This window comes from Equus przewalskii, chromosome 7, assembly GCF_037783145.1.
Source record: "Equus przewalskii isolate Varuska chromosome 7, EquPr2, whole genome shotgun sequence".
Lineage (NCBI taxonomy): Eukaryota > Metazoa > Chordata > Mammalia > Perissodactyla > Equidae > Equus > Equus przewalskii.
Genome location: NC_091837.1, coordinates 14021655 through 14026638, shown reverse-complemented (window position 1 = coordinate 14026638; position 4984 = coordinate 14021655). Strand labels below are relative to the sequence as shown.

General features: G+C 49.6%; 1 pseudogene; it reads left to right on the top strand.

Annotated features, from left to right (window-relative positions):
- The first annotated feature begins 1915 nt into the window (after positions 1-1915).
- LOC139084630 (transforming acidic coiled-coil-containing protein 3 pseudogene) lies at positions 1916-3749 on the top strand (annotated as a pseudogene).
- Positions 3750-4984: the final 1235 nt, after the last annotated feature.

The window sequence follows — 4984 nt, the reverse complement described above, 5'->3', positions numbered from 1 at the left end:
GACGCTCCTCTGAGACAAACAGCTGTCCAGACTCGCCCAATTTCTGCTGGCTTCACACACAGCCAGCCTTACGAAGTTCTCCTGCAGCGCAGGAATTTGGAGGGCCCCTCGGAGAGATCCAATTGCTCTGATCTCGCCAAGCACAAGGAGAGTTTGGGAGACATGAAAGGCAGCAGTTATTCATTTCATGAATAGATAACGGCCAGCCATTTAGAGGGAGCCACGGCAGGAAGATGAAAAAGCTATTAATACAGTTGGGAGCTCATTTCTTTTGGAGTGGTCAGCAGCAGCCAGAGAGGACAAAAATGAGAAAATATTGCAATAGGCGCTCCTGACAACACAAATTATTCAGGAGATGTTAAAGTGCATTGTTCACCATCGAAAACATTTTTTCTATGTTTATGAGATCTATTCAAAGGCATCTTGATGGATGAAACTGAGTAATATTTACAGGTGTTTGTGTGTACGTGTGTGAGTGTGTACGTACTCGCATTCCTTTTGTTCTAATAGCCTTTGTAAATCATTTCTTTGAGCTGATGCACTCAACAATGGCCAGGCTGGGTCCACATAACGCACAGTGAAGTCCGTGCCACTGATCCCTGGGTAACTGTAGTATTCTTGATGTCTGGGCCTCTGGAGATGGGGCTCTGGGAAGTGGGAGCTGATCTGAGGCATACACATGGGAGCAGAAGAAATCCTCTGATTCTGAGAGGAGAGAAACCAGGAACAGCACGGAGATGAGAAGGATGTGATGGCATTTCCCAGCGTGTGTCGGGAACTGTATGTTCCCACCCAAAGAGGGGCCCGTGGGGACAGGACAAGACCCGGGGAATCCTTGCACTTCTGACCCTTATGGACGATTCACAACGTATAGGATCCTGCTCAAGGCTGTGCAATTCTTGAGATAAAGCGATTCCCTTAAGGTGGCTTAGTTCCACTTTCCCCATCGCTGACCGTAGTGTGACACCAGCAAAACTCCTGCTCCTTAGAGAACGCTTTCAGAATGCAACTTTTGTGTGTGTGTGTAAAGATGGTCCCTGAGCTAACATCTGTGCCCATCTCCCTCTATTTTGTAGGTGAGACGTTGCCACCGTGTGGCTTGATGAGTGGTGTGTAGGTCCGCACCTGGGATCCAAACCTACGAACCCTGGGCCACTGAAGCGGAGTACATGAACTTAATCACTACACCACCAGACTGGCCCTGAGGAATACAACTTTTAAGTGGTAAAACTGAGCAAAACTGTTAATCATTGTAACTAAGCCGTGATTTTATCTACGCACACCATTATTAGCTCAATTATTTTGAATTAAATGACTTGGCAACTTCGTTAAGTAGCTGACCTAATTAGACAATGTGCTGGTTTGATCACTGTTTGCTTTTCTTTCCCACCTGAATTGGTTTATTGTTTGATTTAGAACTCGTGCACACAACCAACTTAACCGTTAGGGATGAGTTCAGTTTAGAATCCATCATCCAGTCTTGTAGACGGACTGGAACACCAGTTTAGGAGTCAGATGCACCAGGGTTAAACCCTGGCATCTTAACTTTCTACAGGTGATTTGCGGCAAGTTCCTGAAGCTCTCTGAGTTTCAGTTTCTTTATCTATAGAATGGGAACAATAATGATAAGACTTATTTTATCGGATTGTGGGATTAGTTGAAATAATGCAGATAAAAAGCTTAACACGGGGCTGGCACATAGTGAGTTCTCGGTAAGTGTTGATTACCATCATCATCATCATCATCATCATCGGAAGGAAGGGGTTGGGATTAACAGATGAACCGTAAATCTTTCTTCCAGCCTCAGAGATGCTTGAAGAAAGTTGGACTCTGTGATATCAGTGGAGGGAATGTACCCATTAGAGATAAGTGATGGTCTTGCTGGGGTGGCTATGTACTGGTCACTGACCCAGCGATGTCCCTGAGGACACTATTCTTGGCTGTCGGGTTTGTCTACTACATGACCTGTAGTTTATGGCACACAGCTGCTGAGGGATGGAAGTGTGACATGCACCCCTCCACGCACTGCATCACCAGCAAGGTCTTCAAGTGAGCGACCTGAGACCCTGCAGCTTCCCTACTCTGATGCGACCACAGTGACACCAGCTCTCATCCTTGAGACCAAAATGGAGACTCAGCGCCCCCTGTTCCCTCAGCTCCACATGGTGGCCGGAAGAATGCATCTGTAGATCTTCAGTGAGGAAAATGTCACTGGTGACAAAAGTACAGAAACCCGTGACTTCCTGTTTTCACCCACGGAACTTACTGGAAGATCATCTGTTCTTCATCTGTCACAGAAAGAAAATGTGCCAGCGAAGAACACAGCCAAAGCTACAAGGTGACTTTTCACATGGCTCTTCCCTCCAGGGGATGTGAGACCAGCCTCTGGAGACAGGAGTTGGGGTGGTCCACCTAGCTCCCCTGGTGGCCTGGACCCCTTGAGATCTCCCCAGACCCAGAGGAGTCTTGAAAACCAAGTGGCATCTCCAGGATGAACGTCTGGCAGCCCTGAGCAAGCCCTGGAAGTCAAGGTTCCTTCTTATTCCTTAGGGAAAAGGATTACGCTCACTTCTGAAATCCTAGCGGCCCCTGGGGATGGTCCCAAGACAGAACGGAAGCCTCGCAGCACCACCAAGAAAGCTCACAGCCAACCCCGCAAAGGAGCTGGGAGCAGTGCCCTGGTGGACCTGCCCGGCCCTGAGGACAGTGCCCTCTGCAGGCCAAGGAGCCTGGTCTGCCTTCCAGGCTCTTACACCCCGGCCTAGGACCAGCTGGACAACCCAACTTCACTCTGGCAGATGTGACGGGGAGGGGGCCCCAGAACAGCCATGGCAGGTCACAGAGGGGCATGGGAGGGGGAAGCGTGAATTCTTGGGGAGCATGCGTGCCCCCACCCCAGGCAGTTGGGCAGTGAGCCGCTGCCAAGCCCGCCGAGCTGCCTGGACCTGAGTGAGGGCACTTTCCAGACCCGCTGGGGTTCCAGCACGGCGGGCGGGGGGATTTCCTGCAGCAGTCTGGGCCTGCCTAGTGTCAGGAGGCGGCAAGCTCTCCCTGCTCTGGAAGGACAGCCCTCAGGGTGTCCTGGGCCGGTCTGCCTCCCTGTGTCCTCGCCCTGGGCGCCCATGTGGACCAGCTGCGGGACAGCCAGGAGGACCTGGACTCGGTGGTGGAAGCGACAGAGAAGGAGAACCCACTGCTGAAGAGCAGGTGTGAGGAGCTCCAGCGACAAACCTGGAGATGGGAAGATCCTGGATGGCTCTGGGGATCTGTACCAGGCGGCAGAGGAGGCCCAGAAACAGAAGGAACTTGCCAAAGCCGCGATTCAGAAGGTTCTGAAAAAAGAAGACCAACTTACAGCAGACCTGAGCTCCACGGGAAAATCTTTCTCTGAAATCTTCAAGTGGTTTGAGAAACTGGAGGTGATGGAAGGCTACCGCAGGAATGAAGAATCGTTAAAGGAGAGCGTTGAGGATTAGATCGTAAGAATTGAGAAGGAAGGCCAGCGATGCCAAGCCCCAAAGGCCCACGCAGAAGAGAAACTCAAGCTGACAAACGAGGAGATGGCCAGGTCCGGAGCAAGGTCCGAGGGGAGGCCTCGGCCTTCCAGGGAGCCTGAGGAAGGAGCGGATGCACGTGCGTCACCGGAGAAGACCATTGAGCAGAAGACTAAAGAAAGCGACGAACAGACCAGAATAGGTCAGTTCCAACTGCATTCCAAGATGGAGAAGATCTGGCGTGGAAGTCCCTGACCGGTGCCCGTCAGCCCTCCTTCTGTCTGACTCTGTTTGTTAGAAGACTTCATGTTCTTTCTTCTCTCTTAGTCTCCACTAGTTTTTTAACCAGATTGCTTGAAAAAGAAGACTAAATTTTCCCTTAAGTTAAAAACAAAAGACCAAAATGGGGGTTGGGACATTGGAGGTTGACCCTGGATGCCCACGGTCTTCATGAAGCTGTTAGCCTGATGGGCTGCTCTGCCCCTTGCTCTGCATCCCGTCTTAAGGTGAAGTAGGCCTCGTGCCGGGCAAGCCTATCGTGTCTCGGGAATTTCAGCGACAATCTGAAGCTGAAAGTCATTCCAGTGGTCTGGAAAGTATTAGGAAATTTGCAGTTAAAAATATCTAGACTTGGTTTGGCATAGCCATTTATTTACTGGGTAACTTTACGCAAGTCACTTAATCTCCATGGCCCTCAGGTTCCTCTTCTGTAAAACGGGGACAAAGATACATGCTTCATAGAGTTGTGTTTCGTTAAATGAGAAAATGCATGTCAAATGCCTAGAACAGTGTCTGGCCCAAAGACTGAATAATTATTATGTAGGAAGCCCAGTATTGAAAGATGCCCTGGGTCTAGGCAAGGGGGTTCTCCACAGACTTCTTTCCTGCTCACCAGGGGCCATCTGGGTCAGGAATCAAATCCCCAGGTAGTTATGAAGTTGTCCCTTGCTCTGCATATGGGTCTGTCTGCAGTCTCACTAGGGGCATCTTAGTTCAATGGAGCATTAGTTTCATGAAGCCAGAGACGTTCTAATTCGTGTCTAATTCCCTTCTCTATTGTTTGGCAAAATACTAGAAATACCTACAGGATTGTGTAGTCAAAATGACATGCATTTTCTAGAGAGCTGAAGAAATTAAACCTGGACAGGTATGATGATGTCATGTAGGCTGAGTGTGGTCTCTCTTCTATGGGCAGTGGGGAGCCCTGGAAGGTTTCGAGCAGAGGAGTCATCTGATCAGCCCCCTACTGTATTCATAATAACAATGATGTTATCGACATCATGACAATGGTGCTGATGATGAGGAAATTTGAGCTCTTCCTCTGTACCAAAAGCTGTGCTAAATCTTTTACACCCATCATGACACTTAGCCTTCACAGGGGCCCTCTGAGCTTAGAATATTGGATAATTGGCTGTGTGCTGCCTGGGTTGAAGGGCAGAACGACTGGAGTCTTAAGACTGGATGCAGGCCTCAATTAAGGGAGGACAGTG